The sequence below is a fragment of the Protopterus annectens genome, chromosome 3.part1, assembly GCF_019279795.1.
Source record: "Protopterus annectens isolate FY-2018-M chromosome 3.part1, PAN1.0, whole genome shotgun sequence".
NCBI classification, from domain to species: Eukaryota; Metazoa; Chordata; order Ceratodontiformes; family Protopteridae; genus Protopterus; species Protopterus annectens.
In genome coordinates this window covers 408746389-408770569 of record NC_056732.1, presented here as the reverse complement: position 1 = coordinate 408770569, position 24181 = coordinate 408746389, and the positions used below count along the sequence as shown (strand labels likewise).

Genomic DNA, 24181 nt, shown 5'->3' with positions numbered 1-24181 from the left:
AGGATACTGAATCTCACAGTCACGTAGCAAATGAGCACAGTCTGAGTAGTGTAAGAGATATATAAGGGTGAGGAATAGAGTAGGAGATAGGTGACATCACAGGGAGGAATGGTAGAAAGAAATGCAGTTCATTGGAGGTCTGTGTAACATGACAGATGACAGACACATATCAGGGAAAGAGGAGTGCCACAAGATAAGTGTGGGAAAGTCAAGAAATGGAAGGTGTACACTGTTACTTACACTAACGTTTCTTGCTGGGCGTGCATGCGCACGTGTGCTCGCCATGAAGCGCGAGTAGGGCAGTGTGCGCGCGTGTAAGGCAGACTGAGCATGTGGGAGCATGTTGGTAGATGTTTAACACTGTTTGCGCTCGTGTGCGCGCATTTTAGCCCGAATAAGTAGATCCTGAACCGTGTAAGCATGTGTGCGCGCGTGTAAGCCACTGTGAGCGCGTTTCTGCTGGTATGCACGTTGCTCCCTCCTGAGGAAACAGAAAGGAAAAAGGAAGCAACAGAATTAGTAGGAAGCTAGCAGGGAATACTGCTGAAGCTAGTAGGTGAAAACAATTAGAAGCAGGCAATTACACAGGCAGAATAGTAGGCCAGCCCAGCAATTAAAACTCTGCAAACAGTAGTGCAGGATGTTTCTCTTAAGAGACACTGCAAGACAGGAGTAAGCTAATAGAAGTGAAAACTGAAAAAGCTTCACTCAGAGCAGAAATGTTAGGGGCTGCCATAGCTGTCATAATGAGACATAGGCGACTTGCTGAGGGTGGTGACAATGCAGATGGTGCCAGACAACCCACACTGAGGAGACGGAGAAGAGTGTACAGGCCCAGGGTCACCTACCACGGGTTACATGAGCTGGAGATAGTAGAGCACTATAGAGTGGACAGAGAGCTCCTGCAGCAAATAGTTGAGCTGTGCAGGCCACACACAGAACCAACAGAGGGGAACCCATCCCAGTGGAAACCAAGGTATGTGTTGGCCTAAGAATACTAGCAACAGGTACCTTCCAGAGACCAACTGGTGATATGATGGGGATATCACAGGCATCAGCCTCCAGGGTACTGCACCAGTTCCTGGATGCCATGTGAGCACATGTCGGTGATCATGTATATTTCCCCAATGCCCGTGAGGTATTGGCCAGCAATATGCGTCTCTTCCAGCAAATAGCGGAATACCCTGAGGTAGTGGGTGCAATAGACTGCACGTACATACGCATCAAAGCACCAGCCGGTGAGCGGGGTAGGACCTACATTAACCGCAAGGGCTTCCCCTCCATCAACTGCCAGGTCGTGTGTGATGCCCAGGGCATAATAATGAATGTGTGTGCTGGCTGCCCTGGGAGGTACCATGATTCCCACATCTGGCATTTGACGCAGCTGTACCAGACATTTGCCAGTGGGGACATCCCACACGGACACCTAGTGGGGGATGCAGGTTATGCACTGGAGCCGTGGCTGATGACACCCATCAGAAACGCACACACACCTGAACAGGAACGCCATAATGAGGCACATGCACAAACACGTAATGTAATAGAGCGTGTGTTTGGGCTGCTCAAGTCACGGTTCCGGTGTCTGGACACATCTGGTGGAGCCTTGCAGTACACACCAACTACATGTACCCAAATTGTCATGGTATGTGCTATGCTACATAATATGATCTTGCGAAAACAGCTGCAGCAGGACCAGCATAGGGCTGGGCCAAACAGCCCCCCACCATTGCCAAGGCCATCACAGGCAGAGCGTGACTCGGAGGAGGAACAACCTGAGCCTGCCCCAGTAGGCAGAAGGAGGCGTGCCCAGTATGCCCTGGCCTTGGCAAAGAGGCAACGCATAGCACATACACTGGCTCAGTAGGAACACTGGGAATGATACCCCCTCTGACTCACTCAAATAATAACATGGATGCCTAAAATGACATGACCTGCTCACAAACATGTACAGGGAAGTGTAATATGCGCATCCAACAGAGGTAGCCCTGCAGCACCACCGGAGGCACCAACACAGTAGGAGAAAAGTTTCCAGAATCCATAAACAAAAATGCCCATGAACAATGTACCACTCCCACAAGAGGGGTAAGCATACTGGATGTGATAATCAGCAACATGGGTACTGGATGTCAAGATGAGAAGTGTATCCTTCACTGGTAAGACCAGACCATAGAGTAATCACACTGGATATACACATCCCGACCCCAGTCCCTGGCCAGAATACCACAGTGAAAAACATGTGTAAAGCATAGGTTGCACCCCTCCAGACCGATGTGGAATCCACAAAAGGCCTGTGCAAGTGCAGAATATGGGATACACCGCAGAACATGTTATACAGGAATTCCATGAACACAGCCAGGAATGCTTGGAGTATGCATTCACAAATAACAACAAAACACAAATGCCATACACGCAGGCATCTGGCATGCTGGACTCCAGCCATTACCAAACCATGCAAGAGAATGAGGAAGTTACCACATGATAGAGCAAACATAAAAGGGGAAGTAATCACTGATCAGTAGTATGGCAATAACATATGTCCACACATACAATCCACTAAGGCCAGCCACAACAAGTAGAATCTGTGAATCCAGAGGCAATGTAACACCTGTCCCAAGTACACAGACAACCACAACTCCCCCCAGTAAATACAAATATATGTGATAGATGCAACCATGTATCCAAACCAGAGGCTGAGCTCCCCCAACCCAGTACTGTCAAAACTAGTCAGGAGGAGAAGGTAACCACATACACCACAAACCCAGTCCCACATAGACCTACCACGACTGTAAACCAAACACATAAACACACAAAAACATTCCCGGAGGCCCTAATTACAAACACGCCACACCAACAGAAGCCTCCAAAGCAGATCACAAGCAACCACAACCTCCAAACATAGCACATGCAACACATGATACACAAAGCTGGTGTGCCAAACAGTCACAGGCCAGAAGGAGAAACAACATGCCTGATACAGTTGTAATAGGTGTCTGCATAGGCAGACACACTGCTGTCCCACTCACCAGACTGAACAAGGGAAAGGGTACAGTAAGCTGCCTGTAGGCTGCCACAATATGCCACATAACACAAGTACTCAGGTCACCCCAAAGCAAGCAGAAATATGATGCACTCAATGTCCATGCTGGTGTGAATGACCTGAGATGTACCTCCCTGGGCTACATGAAAAGAGACATGGATGAGCTCTCTGAGTATGTACCCCAGGCCGGTATGACACTGGCCGTGTGCAGCATCCAACCCTCACCAAGAATGATGCCACAGTACAAACACAGAATGATCATGTTTAACAGGTGGCACAGTTACAGCTGTCAGTCCAAGAGGGTCTAATGTCTGTCTGCTTGAGATGTCAAGCATGACAAGCCATGCTGCTGTTCCAGGGATGGCTTGCACCTGTTACCCCTGTGCGTCTGGATACTGGATAAGGCCTTTGCCACCTCCATAGAGCCGTATGTAGGCAAGGCCAAAAAGACTATCCACCACCCTAGAAAACATAAGTGGTAAGAAACATAAGGGTAATGCTGACCAATGCCAGATATGTAAACTGCAATGTGCATGCCCCTGAGGCACTTCCCAGTATGGAAAACACCGATGTCTGTGCAGTGACAGAAGCCTGCTGCAAGCGTAGTGATAGCACACCAGCACTACCAGGTCATACCACATATCATACGTTGAGTATCCATATGCAGCACAGACACCCATACGGCCAGGTAACTGACAATGCACAAAGCAGCGGAGACCACCCATGTGCACCTAAGTGTAGTCAAAACTGCTGTACAGTCTGTAGCATGTGACAGACCACACTCTCACACACAAAAACTCCACCCAGACATCCTGAAGACACTGGACAGTATGAATGTCCCACCAAATACCAGACAAGGTACACACAAATTACCACATAGGTTGCAAACCATTATGTATGCAAGGAGTAATCAGGGACCTAGGGACACAAGTCAACAGTACTCTGTCATGTGACACTTACAATGCCAATGTGGCTAGGAAGATTGTCGATACTGGACACCGTATCATGAAAGGATTCACATCTACATCAACAGAGGTCACTGTGCCGCTGTACTGTTCCCTTATCAGACCCATAATCTAGTACAATGACTCATATGGGATGTACCGTACGTGACACCTGCAGCGGTTCGGAATACCTCATAATTACCCCACCAAGAGGATAAAGGGTGTGAAATATATGTCACGTGCTGCCTGGGTGTAGACACCACAGCTGAATGCAGTCACAGACTGCCTACACAGAGGCATTCTATGTCTGTTGTACAAGGCCATGTCCAACACAGGAGTAATGGACATGCTCCACCACAGGAAATCAAAGCCATTGGAGCTGTGAGAGTGACAGATGTCAGCCTCAACACATAATGAAATAATATGTGCTGGAGGGACAGATACATAACCCAGAGGCTCCCCACACCCTGAAACAGGATCCCAATCCATGTTAGACAGAGCCCCTCACTGACACCCCTCAACAGGAATATCGCCAAGTGGATGGATGATCGTACATGTATACTGCGGGTCTTCACTGTGTCATGACCAGACAGAGGCACAGTAAAGACATTCATAAATGGCCATAATAGTCACATAGCAAGGGGCGGCAAAAGACACACACACTCTGGCTAGGCTTACTAATGCCCTAGGGTGGATAGCCTAGTATGAACCCATGAACCTATGACGATACAAATTGTACAGGACACTAAGGATAATCACAAAGCTTACTTAACTGATGGTAGGAACCATGTTGGGCATCCACAGATATGCTCCGAATCACACAGATATTACAAACAACATACCAAACACACACACATATTGCTAACATACAACCTGACAGGTGCAGTGCAACCCCCCCCAGAATGCAAAATATCTATCCCAGCAGACTGCTGGTCCCCTGACACTGCAGATGCTGAGGTAACAGCCATCATCTGCAAAGCAAAACACACAGCAGCAAAGGTACAAGCAACATGGACTCCAAGAATAATGGAATGCCAAATCACACTACTGCCCAATGTCAGCCCCACCACAGGATATGTACCCGAAGAGCAGTGTACAACAACAGTGGTCCTTCACAACAAAGGTGTTGCCTGAATGGATACCGCAAACTACCACCCCAGGATCCTGGACCCTACACAGTGTGGCTGTCGTAACTGCAGATCCTGCCCCTAAACATGTGTGACCCATTTGAAGCGGTCATCAAGGTCATTGATGAGGGCAATGTGGTCCACACAGTGTAGCTAGACCGTGCATATGCTTCTAGACAATACCCTACGAGTTCAGTATGGATATGTTCACCAGCTTAAATATATACTCCTATGTCAGTAGAGGGGTTGCAAACCAGACCAAGGACAGAACTGACATGTTCAGACATGCTGCATCCATGTCAGACTACAAAGCAGATATGAGTGGCATCCCACAAGGCCTGGTCCTGCCCCACCATTCTGTATATATGTCCCATAGGTATAGGCCAACATGGAAGGACTGTGACTGAACATGTATGCAGAGGAGTACAAACAGCCCACCATATCCAACCCCCAGCTGACACAAGCAACCCACAAAAGGGCCACCTACAAACAGACAACTGTAGCCATAGCCATGTCAGCAAGCTAATTGCAGAACTGTGTATAGACAACCACCGTGGATATACAGTAAGTGCCCACAAATTACCACACAGGTGTTAACCCATTACATACCTAACATGTAATGAGAGACCTGGGGACAAAAGGTGATAGATATCCTGCACTGGACAAACATGTGGCTGTAGTGTTTGCAGAAACATACTATATACCCACCCAATCATGAAGGTTGTCAGATGTAGATAAGGGGAGGTCACTGTGGCTCTGCAGTCATCCTTCATCAGCGTCACAATTTACTACAATAGCCCCTGTGGGATATACCTCAGCAGACACCTACATCAACTGTAAAGTCCACGACAGTACCCCACCAGGAGTAGCAAAGAGCATGAACAGATGCCATGTGTTGCCTGAGTAAACAAACTGCAGCCCCACACACTGCCATACTGACCAGCTACAGGCAAGCTGTGCCTGACGTATGAAGCCATGTCCAACCTGGAATCAATAAGCATGCTGCACCTTGTACAATCTGAATGGCAGTGAGCTATGCACATGACAGACCTGAACCCCCAGCACTGACATACATAGGACAAGCTGTACAGAATGATCCATAACACAGAAGGCACCCCCACTCTTCAGTAAACTCCAGGTACAGGTCAACCAGAGAGTCACCTATCGACACCCCTCAAGAGGAATCCTGATGAGTGGATGGGAGATGGTAGGCTAACCCTGGGTATCACTGTTATGTCAGAGGTAGACGGAGGCACAGTATACTAACCATGACATATGTCATGGCAAACTCCAGTTACAATGTGTGTCGAAGGACAAACACACCCTGTGACTAGCATCAGAAATGGCCTAGGGAACATCGTTAGTGTTTGCCAATGTCCACCCATGTTGTGGAATGCACTACCAATGTTGGACGAGCCTGGTGTAGATAGTCCATATCTGAACATAATGCACCATGGTCATATGTGCACAACTGGCCCCTACACACTCTGTTGTGCTCACTATGAAGATGTCAAGCAGTGAGAGGACTACAGCCCAGGATACTGTCCACCACAGTGAAAGTACTGAACCAGTACACTATACGGTACTACAGTGTTAGGTCATTATGAAAGTATGTTGACAACTGTCTGCAAAGTATCCCATGCAATCCCTGCAGGCACAGTATAATCCCTGTTGTGGCAGACACGAAGCAGTTGGCCAGTTAGTACACAACATGACACCCAACACACAACCATAAACGTGAGATATTGTTGAACTGCACACACGCCCAAATATGTGGTGGACTTCAGAGTGCAACATATGGAAAGCTCACAATGGGCATGCTCACACACTTTGATAAATGAGGCATATGTCAGACAACATGCCATGGAAAGGTTGAACTGGGCATGCTCACACACTTAGGCCATATCTCCGTTTAGCAGTTGGCCACACATATCTGGTATTTGTACGTGTCATTCCAGGAACCAACCGCAACACAGCAATCTGCCCAGTGCACACAGTAAATGACTACAGAGACATAAGTGATATAGTGGATTGCCGTCATATGCAAACATCTTCCACAGATACACAAGTTGGTCATAGGAACAGGGAATGCTATGGCAATAAAGACCTGCAAACAGTAGAACAGCACAACAAATATTGTGCATCTGACAATTGAACATATGGGTGTAGAGGTCAATACTAGGCTTGTTGCCCTAGGGAATGACAGCTCAGCCAGAGTGTGCTTGGCATCTGCATCCCCAGTACAGTAGGCTACTGTGCCACTGTAAAGTAGGTCACATAAGGCAATGTGTGGGGCTAGTGAGCTGTGCCTCTGTCAAGCAGGGGCACAGTGGAGATCCCAGGGTTTGAATGTGCTAAGCCACAGCCATGTTGTCGGTGTGTGCGCTGAAAGAGGGTTGCTGAGGATCTCCAACAGTAAGTGGCCGTCAATAACAGACTGAGGGGAGCCCTATCTGCATTCTCTGGACAATTCCACTGTCAACACTGTATTGTGATGATTATGTGTGAATGAAGTGCCGTGCCGGAACTGTTCACAGATGTCCTCCCTCTGTGGGCTACAGCTCTGCAATGTATTAGCTCACTCTGTCTGTTGTACGGCTCATATATGGCTGGTGTACACCTGACAGGTGTCTTGTTGTGGAACAGTCATGGGTATATGTGGGATAGCATGATCAATGCAAACTGTACACATGCTCATAGAATGCAATTGTCAAGGATTATGCTGAGTGGCCAGTATAGTCCCCCAGCATGGGTCCTCTGAAGTCGTCCACCCCAGTCTTCACAAGTGTAGAGTCTGCTTGTGCTAAATACAGTTTGTGTGCAGTGACAACCTTGCCTGGGGGTGGAGATTGGATATGGATGTCCAGGGAAAGGTGGGTATGGTCAGATATCAACAATGGTGGTCTACCTCTGGTGTGGAACAGTGAGTACCCATGTTGCAGATGGACAGGTGCAATATGTATTCCCACATGTGGCTGTGGTGTGTGGTTCTGCCATAGCACATGGACCCACAAATTGTAGTAGCTGTAGGGTAAAGTGGTAGAGGCCTGAGTAGTTCTCACACACAATATGCCTGTACCTGATGTTAACAACTGGAATGGTGTATGTGAACACATGCATATCCCGGCACTGTTCCCAGGGAAGCTAAGTGTGTGTCCTGGATGTGTGTGTGGTGTTCTGGACTGGTTGTGTTGTGTGTTACAGGTCCTGTGTTCACAAAGCATGGTATAGAACATAACCTGCCAGTGCGATGTGCATATCTGACCCTGACGTAGGTGGCTGCAAATGCATATATATGCTATCCCCCACCTGACAGGTAGTACTACATGTACATACCTCTGTAGAAATAAAGATGTCAGCACCCTATAAATACTGTAGGTGTGGAACAGATGCCCAGTAATTCGGATAGTGCGCTCTGCATTAGCGTTTCCCTCAAGTGTCATAATATAGTTAGGTAGGGGTTTGAATCCTGCAAATGCTCAGTGTGTGTGTGTGTGTGTGTGTGTGTGTGTGTGTGTGTGTGTGTGTAGGTGGGTGAGTGGGGTTTGTGTGTGTGAAAGTCTGTGTGAGGGAAATGTCCCTTTTGGCAACTGGGAAAAAACACTACCTGATGCACATTCCCCTTTCTAAACACTGATGATGTCAGTACCCTATAAGTACAGCAGGAGAGGGGAAACCTCCCAGTAATGTGAATAGCGCGCTCTGCTAATGCATCCGTCTCGAGTGTCATAACATAGTTAGGTAGGGGTTTGAATCCCGCAAATGCTCAGTGTGTGTAGAGGGGGTTAGTGTGTGTGCAAGTCTGTATGAAAGAAATATCCCTTTTGGCAACTAGGAGAACACACTACAGGATGCACGAACACTGATGATGTCAGCACCCTATAAGTACAGCAGGAGAAGAGAAACCTCCCAGTAATGCGAATAGCACACTCTGCTAATGCATCCGTCTCGAGTGTCATAACATAGTTAGGTAGGGGTTTGAATCCTGCAACTGCCCAGTGTGTGTGGAGGGGGGCTAGTGTGTGTGCAACTCTGTGTGAGGGAGATGTCCCTTTTGGCAACTGTGAAAGCACTCTACAGGATGCACATTCCCCTATCTCAGCAAGGATGATGTCAGCACCCTATAAGTACAGCAGGAGAAGGGAAACTTCCCAGTAATTCGAATAGCGCGCTCTGCTAATGCGTCTGTCACAAGTGTCATAACATATTTAGGTAGGGGTTTGAATCCTGCAAAGTACAGTTTTGTACCTACCATAAATGTAGATGTCTGATAGGTATGCATCTGCAGTCATAACATATGGGTTGTCCTGCCTCAGGCAGCCCTTCGGTCGGCCGGATTCCAAAGACTGGGTCTGGCCTTGGCTGATGTCGCACTTTCCCCGACATCAGAACGTCTGGGGTATAAAAGCATCAGCCGACGCCATTTTCCTCAGTTTTTCTTGCCCCAGATGCCAGGTGCCCTCTAGGAAGGCTAAATTTGGATAAATGCTGAAAAGTTCCAAACATTTGCAAATTATATACATGTATAAACAAACAAATACACCATAATAGATTCCCCCAGCTAGATGAAAGAGGGGAAAGTACCCTAGGAATACCACAGAGGGGAAGGAGGGTGGGTAATCCTGACTGCAGATGCATACCTATCGGACATCTACATTTATGGTAGGTACAAAACTGTACTATGTCCTTCAAGGATGCATCTGCAGTCATAACATATGGGTAGATTACCATAGCCAATCTGGGGGAGGAGGTACTAAGAGAAGGATGGTGTAGTTAAGATCCCCTGCAGCACTGCAGTTGCAAACCCTGCTTGGGATCTGGAGTATAAAGGTAGATTGTAATGCTTGGCAAATGTACGCACGGAGCTCCAAGTAGCAGCTTCTAAAATGTCCTTGGTAGCCACCCCTCGTAGGAAAGCTGTAGTGGTGGCTGTGGCCCTTGTGGAGTGAGGCCTGATATTTTCAGGAACTGTCTTTCCATGAAAGGAGTAACAAAAGCGAATGCAATTTCCTATCCATTTTGAAATTGTCTGTTTGGAAATTGCTCTTCCTTGTACCCCAGTTGCATATGCTACAAAAAGTTGGTCAGTTTTTCTGCTAGTTTTCGTTCTGTCCAAATAGTAGCGCAGTTGTCTGTGTATATCCAGGGTGTGCAAAAGTTTTTCCCCTTTGTTCTGTGGGTTAGGGAAGAACGTAGGCAAGTGAATAGCTTGGTTCAAGGATACCCTAGATACCACCTTTGGCATGAAAGTAGGATTGGTTCTTAGTGACACTCTATCCTGGTGAAAAATAAGAAAAGGTTGCACTGCCATTAATGCTTGTAACTCAGATACTCTTCTTACTGAAGTGATTGCCAGAAGGAATGCAGTTTTCCAAGATAAAAAACGGTAGGTCTGTTGATGCTGCTGGTTCAAAAGGAGGTAGTGTCAGTTTTTCCAGCACAAAATTGAGATCCCATGCAGGTAGAGGGGGTCTTCTTGGAGGTTTAACATTTTTGATCCCTCTCAAAAATTGCCTGAGAAGAGGGTGTGAGAAGGTAGGTGGATCCATATTGTATTCTGCTGAAATTGCTGAAGCATGACTCTTAATAGAAGAATAAGACAGGCCATTGTGGAACAATTCTGCTAAGTATTCTAGGATGTGTGCTAGGTTTGCCACTGTGACATTGGTGCCCTTTGATGTGCTCCAAATAAGAAATCTCTTCCATTTAGCTGAGTATGTCTTCCTAGTGGAAGGTCTGCGAGCCTCCAGGATAATGTCCTTCACCCTCTGAGATAAAACAGTTTGGTTGGGATTTAAGGAATTTTCCAGGCAGTTAGCTGCAATGTTTTCAAGTTGGGATGCAGGGTCTTGAAATTGTTCTGCATTAGAAGAAGAGGCCATAGGGGAAGAGGCCATGAATTTGCCTGAGACATGCTTCTCAATAGTGGGTACCAGTGTTGTCCTGGCCAGTCCGGAGCTATTAGTATCACTTTTGGCTGTTCCTCCCTGATCTTCAGTAGAACCTTGTACATCAATGGGAGAGGTGGAAAGGGATATACTGTTAGGGCATTCCAGCTGAAAGAGAGGGAGTCCACCCTCCATGCTTGTGGGTGGTATGTCCTCGAGCAGAATGTCTTCAGTTGGTGGTTGAGTGGAGAGGCAAACAGATCTATCTCCGGCATTCCCCATGTCTTTGTTATGAGTTTGAAGATGTCTGGATGCAGCATCCATTCGTGTGCATCCATGGTAGTTCTGCTTAAGCTGTCTGCTAGTGCATTTTCTTTTCCTGGTACGAATTTGGCCTGCAGCTGGATATTGAGATTCAGGCATAGATTTCACAGATTCATAGCCATCCGGCATATAGGGTAGGAATGTGTGCCTCCCATTTTGTTTATGTACCACATGACCGTGGTGTTGTCTGTCCTTATTAACAGATGTCCTTGCTGGAGGAAGGGTCTGAATGCCTCGATTGCATGCCTCACTGCCAGCATTTCTTTTTGGTTTATGTGCATGCTTAGCTGCCCTTGAGGCCATAGGCCTTGGATACATTTGTCCTCCATGTGTGCTCCCCATCCTCGGTCTGAGGCGTCCGCGGTGATGGTCTGCCTTGTTTTTGGTTTGTTGAAAGGCAACCCTCTGTTGGACTGGCAGGCCTGAGCCCACCACAGGAATTCCTTTTGAAGGCATGGAATGATTGGTATCATGGTTTCTAGACTGTGACTGTGTTGAGACCATACACTCCTTAGGTACCATTGTAATTTCCTCATATGCAGCCTGGCATGTGGGATTAAAATTATGCAGGATGCCATGTAACCCAGGGCCTGCAGGACTTTCCTTGCAGTAAGCTGAGTTTGTCTTGTCAGAATCATGAAGTAATCTGGAAGTTGTTTTTGTTTTTCTTCTGTGAGAAAAGCCATCTGGGTGATTGTGTCCAGATCTGCACCCAAAAAGGTTATCCTTTGGGATGGTACTAGTCTTGACTTTTGGATGTTGACTGTGTATCCCAAGGTCTGTAGCAGGTGTATGGCATAGGCCAAGTCCTTTAATAATTTTTTCTTGTTGTCCGCTTGTATTAGGCAGTCGTCCAGGTATGGGTAAATTTGAATATCCTGAAGTCTGCAATGTGCAATTACTGATGCCAGGCATTTCGTGAATACTCTGGGCGCAATAGATAAGCCAAATGGCAATGCTGAGAATTGATAATGCTCTGATCCTGCAAGAAATCTGAGGTGTCTTCTGCAATCTGGTCGGATAGGGACGTGCAGGTATGCCTCCTTGAGATCTAGAGTCACCAGCCAAGACTCCTTGCCCAACATGGGAAGAAGCTGCTGTAGGGTCAGCATTTTGAGTTTTGGCACAATGAGATAAGTGTTCAGTGCGGACAGGTCGAGAATAGGCCTCCATTGGTTTTCTTTTCTTGGTACAAGGAATAGTCTGGAGTAAAATCCTTGGCCTTGTTCTGTACATGGTACCCTTTCTATAGCTTTCATCTGAAGTAAATGGCTGATTTGTCTTAAAGCCTCTGCCTTCTGGTTTGGTGGAAGGTTTGGCATTCCGCTTCTTTTTGGCAAAGTGTGGAAGTGGAACCTGTATCCTTTGTCTATTATTTGCAATGTCTGTTTTTTGAGAATAAAGCCAGCTTTCCGCCCAAGGATGCTTCCAGTTGATCCCTGGTAGGCGGAATCAGAGTCAAGTCATTGGGTCTGTCCTGTAGTAGTGGTTGTAGTTGCAGCTGTTGCACTACTCCTCTGGTTGGCAGGCTGCCACTGACGGACTCTGTAGGGGCCCTTCGATTGACCTCTGCCTCCAGGGCGCCTGTTCCTGCCTCTCTGTGCTCTGGACGAGTCTGGAAAGAACCAATTCTTTGTAGGCCAGTTTCTGCTGAACCTTGGTGGTTGAACCTGCAGGAAATCTTTAACTGTTTGCACAGATTTTGCTTTTTCTTCAACCTTTTTTAGAATCTCCTGTGCAGGGGAGCCAAATAAATTTTGTTTCTCCATTGGAGCATCGAGGAGTTTAGCTTTGACATGGTCTGGCAAAGATTGCTCCTTCAGCCAGGCATGCCTACGAATAACTGCCCCAGTCATAGCTGATCTAAATGAAGCCTCCAGTGCATCATAGCCACATTTTAAAAAATGATTACTAACCTGTTGCGAGTTATGAACCAAATCCTGAATGGATTTACGGTCTAAAGGTTCAGGAGAAGAAAGTTTCTTATTCAGTTGATCTAACAAAAATTCTTGGTACTGTATCATATGGAATTGACAGTTTAATGCCCTGGCAGAAAGAGTAGCAGATGTATAAACCTTTTTTCCCCATCTCTCTAAAGCTCTAGACTCTCTTTCAGAGGGTAGGGGATTTTTGGAAGTAGCGGCTGCAACCTCTTTAGGGCCCTGAGAAATAGTTTCTGGGTCTGCAGCATGGGCTTTATACAGATGGAAATGAGAATCCGGGACCCTGTAATATCTGTCAGGTTTGGCAGGGGCCGGAGGAAGAGAATCAGGGGCTGTACTGACATCATTGTACACATCATCAATTACATTTAGAACAGGGGGTATAGCTAAGGGCCTATGCTGAGGCAAATGCAAAAAGGTCCTTAATCTTTTTCTAGAATCAGAGAAATCCTGACCTTGCCATTGAAAGTGCTCTCTCATGGAGTGTAAAGTCTCCCCAAAGGAAAATTCTTCATGAGGGGAGGCCGAAGGGATAGATTCCTCTGCATCTGAATCCTCATAAGGCGAGTAAACCCCTTCCTGGTGGTCTGACAAATCAGATCCATCCGTGGAGTAATCTGAGGAGTGAGGTTCAGAGGGGTCAGTCCTGGGCCTTTTGTCTGGAGGAGGTTGAGAGGCCCTGTCTGGGTGAGGTTGTGAACCCCTAATTAAGGAGATAAGGTCCTCAGCAAGGCTGAGGATCTGTGAACTAGAGGAAGGCCTCTGGGATGTAGATTTGTTAGGCAAAGCTTTTGAAAGTTTGACAGCTTTAGCCCTGGAGAAGGCCTTAATAGACATAGAAGCTGGGGGCCTAGCTGCCCCACGTGCAGGGGTAGAAATGTCCAAAGGTATGGTGTCGGACAATTCCTGAACACTAGCTTCGGTAGGGAGTTCTGAAGCCGACTCAGCCAGGACCTCTCTGGCCTCAGTGGTCGGAAGTATGGTTTCGGAAGTAGGAATCGCCGTGTACTCGGTTTCGGATGAAACCGAGACACTCATGGTAGGCCTAGCCGTGGTTTCAGCCGAAACCGCGGGCCGCGAGTGTCAGTCTTTTTCCTTGCGTTTTTTGACCATATGCGAAGTCGGAGTCTCCGACGGCATCTTATAAGCAAAAGCGGCTCCAAAAAATTCCTCTGCAAACTCCGACCGACGTCTAAGAGTTCGTCGGTTGAAGGAGGCACAGGCTAAACAAGCTGATACGTCGTGGTCTGGGCCTAAGCAAGGAAGGCAGTAAGAATGGAAATCCTTATGAGGTATTTGTTTCCCACAAGTTAAACAATTATTTACTTTGTCTGACATCGGCTGAGGCAAGAAAGAGTCCCCAACGGGGTACTTAGCTTTTTTCGAAGTCTTCGGTAGCTGAAATCTGTGGATCTGACCGACCGGCACTTGCGAACAGCTTCTGCTTCGGGCACCGCGCAGCAAGAAAGACTGAGGAAAATGGCATCGGCTGATGCTTTTATACCCCAGACGTTCTGACGTCGGGGAAAGTGCGACATCAGCCGAGGCCAGACCCAGACTTTGGAATCCGGCCGACCGAAGGGCTGCCTGAGGCAGGACAACCCATATGTTATGACTGCAGATGCATCCTTGAAGGACATCTGCCCAGTGTGTGTGGAGGGGAGTAGTGTGTGTGCAAGTCTGTGTGAGGGAGATGTCCCTTTTGGCAACTGTGAAAGCACTCTACAGGATGCACATTCCCCTATCTCAGCACGGATGATGTCAGCACCCTATAAGTACAGCAGGAGAAGAGAAACCTCCCAGTAATTCAAATAGCGCGCTCCGCTAATGCGTCTGTCACGAGTATCATAACATAGTTAGGTAGGGGTTTGAATCCTGCAAATGCTCAGTGTGTGTGGAGGGAGTTAGTGTGTGTGCAAGTCTGTATGAAAGAAATATCCCTTTTGGCAACTAGGAGAACACACTACAGGATGCACATTCCCGTTTCTAAACACTGATGATGTCAGCACCCTATAAGTACAGCAGGGGAAGGAAAACCTCCCAGTAATGCGAATAGCGCTCTCTGCTAATGCGTCTCTCTCGAGTGTCATAATATAGTTAGGTAGGAGTTTGAAACCTGCAAATGGCATGTGTGTGTGTTTGGATGTGGGGAGTTTGTGTGTGTGCAATTCTGTATGACAAACATGTCAGTTTTGGCAATCAGGAGATCACACTACCTGATGCACATTACTCTTTCAAAACACTGATGATGTCAGCACCCTATGAGTACAGCCAGAGAAAAGGAACCATCTAGTAATCTGAATAGTGCGCTTCGCTAATGCGTCTCTCTCACGTGTCGTGACTTAGTTAGGTAGGGGTATGAATCCTGCAAATGGCAAGTGTGTGTGTGGGGGTAGTAGGGTGTGTGTAAATGCAAGTGTGAGAGAACAGAACCTTTTGGCAAATACTACAATACACCAGATGCTGCATATTCCCCCAGTAAACACAGGGGATGTCACCACACTATCAGCACAGCCAAACAGGGCTAGTTGGCCAGTAATGCCAATAGTGCGCTCTGCTACTGGGTCTATTACCATTGTCAGAGTACAGATAGGTATGTTCTGGTAACCCACAACTGCCACGTGTGGTTGTGTCACACATTATGACCCTGTGTGGGTCTTTGTGCATAACAATGCATGCCATTGCCTAAACCAGCAATGGCATTGCACACATGATGTATGTGTGTGACACATACACATAAATACCTGTTACCTGCAGTTGTTACCATGTCTGACACATGCCTCGAGTGGATAAATGGTATTTGCAATGCATAACAATATGACTGTGTCTTACTGTGCAGGGGCCGCACGCGGTATGTGTCTATACAGTGTGGGTGTATATGGTAAAATACCTACAGCAGGGGATACACATCTGATCTGGGCCATATAGTCTACATGTAGTCGATGTACAGGTGCTGCATGTTCCCACTTGTTGTGGGTGTGGTAACATGTCATTCCTCTGCAATTCAGTGACCACATGCTAGGAACCCTTCAACTAGTGTGTTGTAGCTACAGTAATGCTCACGCACAATGTTTGGCTGGATGCAGTCCAGCCATATGAAGACAGTTCTTGAGACTGTCATATTGCCAGTGTTGTTATGGAGGATAGGTGGTCTTCCTGTGTATGGGAGGGTTGTGTGTGCCAGGCTATGAACCAGACGGCAGTCCAACACACTGTTAGCTGTACATGAATAGGCCCTGATGCTTTGTGCTGTGCCAACAACCTGGAGGTGTGTGTATCTGTGGTGCCTTGGGATACCACCCCCCTGTCCATGTGTGTTACATGTGTAGGGGACAACAGGCATGGTATGAGGCATAACCTGGCAGTGATGGGTTGCACCTGTGAGCCATGAATCAGGACTGTGGTACTGCACAGACATTGCAGTTCACCGTGCCGAGGACAGTGTCCAGTGCATGCATCTTGTGGTGTACACTGCTGGTGTTGTGTAGCAGCACTGTTTGTGTCCTAACCTGTGTGATACCCACAGAGGTGGCTATGTAATCCGTGTCCTGCAGCATAAGGCAGTATGTGTGTATCAAGGAGCTTCGCCAATATACATTGGGCCATGGGTGTCACGTGCAAGCTGCCCCTTGCACATCATTGTGGCTTCCCTAGCATGTAAGCACACGTTGACAGCCAGCAGATACCCTATGAATGACATTGGAGACTGAGCAGAATGTAAACATACAACATCCTTCCTACATATAGTGGTAGCATATCTGGTGAGGGTATGTTGGCAACCAGGATCAGGCTCATACTGGCCCGTGCCACATGCTGAGTGATCCCTTCTATGTTCCCTATCATGTAGTCCAGGGAGGTATGTCTCAGGTCATCCATAGTGGCATGATCAATGACTGAGTCATATGTGTCCATGCCTCTGACTGACCTGTATGCATGTGTTTTGTGGTGGACCATAGTGCCCCTGAGGCATATCACTGTGACCTTCACCATATACAGCCTGTTGAGCGGGACCCCACTGCAGCGCCCAAGACAGGTACCTGACACATCTGTAGCAGGTGTGTTGTGTAGCCCTACAGGCTGTGAGTGTGTGGCACACGAGATGTGTGTGCCATGTGTGGCATGTGCTCTGTTCCGACGTAACATATGTCTGTGTGCCAGCTGCGGAGGTGTGTGATGCTCAGGCAGGATGCTATTCTGAGTCCCCACGTATGCCCCAGTGTGTTCAGCATGCTGTCAGTGTGTGTCTATGCCTGACTTGTAGTGTAGTCACTGTAGTATGACATGCCACCTGACAGGGTATGGCATTACTGGGTTCAGAGAGCTCAGTCCCCAGATTGGCTATGTGGTGGCATCCCACACATGTGTTGTACGTTCCTGGCCAAGGGTGATGGTTGACTGCATACATGTGGCAGCTGTGACATTGCCACATGACTCACATAAACCACAACTGGACCATAGAGGTGATTCACAGGTTACCTTTGCACATGCTACCCTAGTAGTGTGATTGCCATGGTGAGTACCAACACATAGGGCCAAAGGGGAACAACATACTGAAGGTGTGTATGTGTGGGTGTACTGCTACTGTTTCATAGCACTGGCATATATGACTGCACACGTGGGTAAATGCCAGGTAAGACATGTGCAATGTGTCACAGGCAACGTACATGCGAACAGGATGGACAGTGACGTTCTGTCATGTGTAAACTTGACATACGTATTGTACGCTATGCAGATGTCACTAGGGCTCCACAGAAGCACTGTAACTCTCCATCGCAGGTGGAAGCAGTGTTCCAGGGAACCCCAAGCGAACATGCATGCAAACAAAGCTACAGTAAGCAGGGCTGGAAGTAGTTCATTGTACAACAAAGAAGGGGTAACACTAACAGTAAGTAACAGTGCAAATATGTAGGCACTATCAACATGTACCCAGGAATGCACAGCGCAGATGCCCATGGTAGAACTGATATTATGTCATAGTTAATAGTGATTTGGATTACATTGGTACTGCACACATATCAACATGCGCAAACATCCACATTGCATAGTTGTTGTGGGCAACTTGACACCATTACTGTACATGTCCATCATTGCATATCACTACTTGCATTAGCTTCCCCCCTGTGCTACCCATGTATGTGGCTATCTGTTGACATCCTTATCACCGGCATGCAATACTGTGCAGCTGTCACACTTTGGTATGTTCTGTGGGTGCAGATAACAATTCAGCACAGTCATACGGTTACTGCATCAGGCATGCTGGGATATACACACAGTCATAACAGCACACTGTACTGTTACCAACATGATACTACTAATACACTTCTATGTAGTCACCCTGTGCATCAGCAACATGTTTACCTGTTCCTGCAATGATGTTGGAGATTGCAGGAGGTGGCACAGTGTCATCATATGCATAGGGTGTGAATTAGGTATGCCTGAGACTGCCACTGATACCACCAATTGACATGTGTGTGTGTGTGTGTGTGTGTGTGTTGGTGAGGGACAGCAGTACAGAGTGGGGCACTGTTGGTGCAGTGTGTGTGTGTATGTGGTAGCCTTAGATGTTAACATTTTGCGTGTGTGTATGCACACACACAGTTCCACCTCATGGCTGCCATATACAGGGGTTTGTGGACAGCCACAGACTGCACCTGGCAGGTCATACAGATCAGTGTCTGTGGGCACGGACACAGTACATGTGCCTGGAAGGGGTGCTATGGACCGTATCCAGTACTAAGCCAGACTGGGTACTGTCATCAGAAGCGGGAGTGTGTTGACTGGACACAGGTCCCTGTTGGGACTGTCCAGAGCCATGTGCACGTGGTCTCCTGGGGCGTTCCGATGACAGCACAGACCCAGCATTGCTGGGGCTGCTGCTGGCACTATGGGGGCGTGCGTGGGCCTGTTGTCGTCTGCGCCGACTGCCAGCTGTTGCTGGCATACGGCCACGTCGACGCCGCAACCGCCCACCATTGCCCTGGCTCATGCACATTTGGTTGTGGAATTGCTGTAATATGTCCCCACAACATCTGTCTATGACATCGGTGAAATTACCGATAGCATCCGCAATATCACGCATATTGTCAGTCATGGCTGTGCGACATGCTCTCAGCTCCCTCAGACCCTGTCTGGTGTACCTTTCCATACGCGACTGTGCCTGCATGACAGCCCGAAACATAGCTGAGGTTGACAGACCTCTTTGGGCACGTCTGTCAGAGGCAGTACGCCCACGGATGCTCCCACGAGAACCCATGGGCAACTGTCTGTGTGGTACCATCGCAGGACCCTGCCCATGGCTGCTGTGTGGGGAAGCATGTGCCACAGATACCACATTACCCTGGTCAATGCCCACTGTATCCTGTCCATCACCTAGGGACAGTGGTGACAAAGGATGTACTGGCAGGATGACTGTGCGCAATGATGGGGTTGACAGCTGTGTACTGTCAATTGGCTGACCAATGGCGGACCCTGACACACCTTCCTGTACCATTACACAGATATCATCATTACCAGTACATGTGGCACCAGATTCAGGTTCCCTGCTGCAGGACACCAGAGCAGCACCAGAACCTGTGGGAGGAAGACAGGAAACACAGTTTACAGTGTCCACACAATGTTACCAGTGATGCACTTATGCACACATGCACACATGGACACAGGCAAACATGCAGACATGCACACGTGGACACATGCACACAGGCACACATGCACACAGGCACACATGCACACGTGGACACATGCACACGTGGACACATGCACACATGGACACATGCACACATGCACACATGCACACATGGACACATGCACACATGCACACGTGGACACATGCACACATGGACACAGGCACACATGCACATGTGGACACAGGCACACATGCACACATGGACACAGGCACACCTGCACACATGCACACATGCACACCCCGCAGTATACACACAAAGCACTACTGAGTTACACTAGTGTTACTAGCACTATCAGGACTATTATAGGTATTGTTAAACACACTCACCAGCATGGATGGCCTGCCTTGCTGTAACCCCAGAGGGACCTGCAGAAATGAGATTAATGTCAGTGGGCACAACTGTGCCATTGATACTGCATATGATACAGTGCAGTAGTACACCAGTTGTCTTTCACACGTCAGCTGCTGATATTGCCAATATCACACATGCACAATTACATACTATGTTGACAGCTACATACCACGGACACACCTTACACATGCATAAACTAACAGTGTACAGAACAGTCAAGTGTACATATGGCATATTACCTGCACGCTCCATGTCGTGCTGCTGTGTGGATCCAGCCTCCATCATGATGCAGGTGTATTGCTGTTGCTGTTCCAGGGCTGGAGCCACAACACTTAGGAGTAGCCCCTCCAGTCTGGTGAGGGGGGGATGTGTGGCCACCCCACCTCCTGTGGCAACCTGTTGCCTGTGGATATCCGACGCACGCTGACGGACATTTCTGATTAAATCACTGCAGTGATGTCGTACCTGCTCATATGTCCTATTATGCGTGCCAATGTCATTTACCCTACGGACAAGGTCTTGCCACAGTGCAGCCCTCTCCTTCTGATTCTGGCTGGTGCAGGAAAACAGTATGTCATACTCCTGCACCAGACTCTGGTGTATCTCCTCATCTTCTGCTGCAGAGTAGGCGGGATTACGCTGACGCGCCATCTCCCTGGAAGAGAACACAAACAGGATATCAGCAGACTATGTCAGCAATATATGGCACACATACTATACATGATACTCAAGTGTAGTGATATACTACTACTCCCACATGTTGCATGTGTGTGTCTCGTGGTGAATACACAAGTACATGGCCAGATATCAGTGCTCAGCCAACACCTGTGCAACAATACCTGCCACATTCTATACAACATAGTAGCATGCCCCATCGGTCGGCACACTGTGACAGGTCCAATGCACAACCTCACTCTGGGGGTTCATATCAAGGTACTGTATGTGGAACGCCATCCACTAGTGTGATGTGGACACAAGTTACTCGGCCTGGATATACATATCCCACCACCACCACCAGCACAGTAGACTACTTTGATATGTATGTGATTAGACAGTTATTCACTTGTTAGGACTGGGATGGTATCCATGCAGCCCACCGGGCCAGTGGAAGCCACAACCCACACTGCTGACCCCTTTGCGAATGCTTACCATGGACATCCCACAGATTGCATGGAACTTGCACACACATGTCTAACCCAGACCCTATGCACAAAGGTTAAGCATCCTGTCCGGTGGACCCCAGCCAGAGGCAGATTGTATAACAATAGCAGGAGGCTACTGCAGGACAGAGCAGATTCGCATTAAGGGAAGGCATCTCTGGTCAGCACTGGTAATACGCTACGGTCTCTCATAAAAACGGCCATGGCCTACTCTGGGGGGGAAATGGCCACAAACACTATAGATAACCACAAGGCTTTCTTCAGTTATGTTACACATATGGACCAAATGCCTCAGATATGCTCTGAGTTAATACACACCTACTTGACATTCACCGAACACACACATATTGGCAACATTCTTGCAGACAGGTTCGGTGCACGTATCCCCCCTCCTTCTCCCCCACATGTTGAAATACTTATTACAGCTGTATGTAACCTCCCTATCATCTCACATGTCCAGATGAGGGCCGCCCTCAGCAAAGCAGAACACACAGCATCACTGTGACCTGATGGTATCCCTGGATGTGTGCTACGTGCACTCCAAGAGGACATACAACCGCATATAAGACTGTTATTTAACCTTGGCCATACTACAGGATATGTACCTGGACACTGGCATACAGCAACAGTGGTCCCACACCACTAAGGAGGCACCTCTACTGACCCTGGGAACTACCACATCATAAGCATAACCGGCCTGGTCTGCTATGCTATGGAATTATTCAGTATGGGACACATATACAGCGATATTGGGTACCTGCAGACACTTGTTCCCGGCCAGTTTGCCTTTGTGATGGGCTGATCCTGCCTTTTGAACCTGGCTGACCTTTCAAAACAGTCACTACAGCCATTGTTGAGGGCAATGTACAGACAACTGCTGCCAGGATCATGGCCTAACACTGACTGACATGTAATGTATAGTCATCCCCTTTTGGTGGAACTACGTACACACAACATATGACATGGACATACCTATAGATACAGACCTATGACACATTTGGAGGGTTCACAGTATGCAGACTATTAACCTGCTACTTTACATTACCTGTGTTTGTCGCAGCTGGTTGCGTTACCACTACTTCTGCTTCCTGCTGCTGCTGGCACGGCTTGCTACTGTCACTGCTGACAGCTTAGACTCAGTGTGTAGTGTGTGTATTTTTTTTTCTTTTTTTCTCTCACTCTCTGTTTCTGTCTCTGTCTGTCTCTCTCCCTCTGTCTGCTTCCAGACAGTGCAAAGAATGTATTGCATGTGTGGAGTGTTAGTACAGGCTGCTTTTGTAGATATCTGCATAGGTCCATGTGATGGCCTCTGCACCAATTGTAAGCCAGCATTTGCTAATTGCATGCAGCCAGTTGTGTACTGATTGCAGTTCTCACTGTGATATCAGGACAGTGCTATAAAAGGGTATGTGAGATAGGTGTTGCCCTTTCAGATTGTAAGGGCGGGGACCATGCTGGTATGCTGTGGACAATGTTCTGTGAGTGTAAAGGTTAGTATCTCTCTCATTAGTCAGGCTGTGTTGTAGATTCACATTTCTCCATTCCTCTCTCCTGTTCCCTGTAGTAAGTGTGTATGCACAATGGCACCTACAACTATATATATATATATATATATATATATATATATATATATATATATATATATAGATATAGATATAGATATAAATATATATATATATGTAAATATACATACATTTATATATGTACATTGACTGACATTATTACCTACTAGCTACCAACTAGCATGGCTGTTTCTGTTCACACACTACTATTATGGAAATCCACTAGTTTTTACACTACTTCTAAATGACATGCTTTGTGTAGTACACATCCTATATTCCCTTTAAATTCATTCCTACTATTACATGATATATTTATTTTAGCACAATGTTCTTGTATAAGAGCCATGGCTTAGTGGTAGGTCATACAGACTACTGTTTTCAAGGTCCTGGGTTTGGGACTGACAGTGGGATTTTATTTTGCTTTTGAACTGACTACAGGGCCTATCAATCAGAGTGACTAAGGCACTTTTAAGCAGTTGCAACCGGGTTAGCGCTGGTTTGCGCAGAGCTCCCGCATGCACACTGGCATTCAGCTCCGCGCACACCCGCTTACAACCACTTAACAGTGCTTACTCTGGCGCACACCCGCATTATTTTCTTTGAAAGAAATGAAAATGGGGAGACAGGAAAGTGGTGAAAAAGGGGTCACAAAGAGGGTAAGACAGTAGGGAAACAAGCTTGGGATTTGCAGGAGGGATGTAGGTAAGGCCCATAGCTGCCCATTTCTTCATCAGCAACAGCTGTGCATATGTATGCAATTTGGTGTGACATTTGAAACCTTCCACCCCTGAGAGAGGTGTCAGGACAACAATAATACTTGTTGTACAGCCAATTGTAATTGATAGTTTCCATGTCCAGCAGACATGTGTGCGGAATGGGCAGCTATGTATGGGGCGTAATTTTTTTGTGGGTACAGAGTGCCCTTTTTTCTTTTTTTTTTTTTTCAGGTGAGAGTGGTATGTCAGGTGAAGGAAGTCGGTATAGCTGGGGAGGTAGGTTGGGTAGGTCAACAGACAAGACAAACAAGACGCATACAGGGCGGTGTATGACACGTGTGGGGGGGTTACACAATTGACGGGGACGGAGGTTTGGATATCCAGAGCCCATGAGCCCACAGATGGCAACAGTGGAACTGATATCCCCACCCATGGGCAGTTGCCAC

At 47.5% G+C, this 24181-nt stretch overlaps 1 protein-coding gene across 4 annotated transcripts in view; it reads left to right on the top strand.

Annotated features, from left to right (window-relative positions):
* The window catches only part of RARB (retinoic acid receptor beta), a 1128948-nt gene that overhangs the window by 1071255 nt on the left and 33512 nt on the right, over positions 1–24181 (top strand). The window lies entirely within an intron of this gene.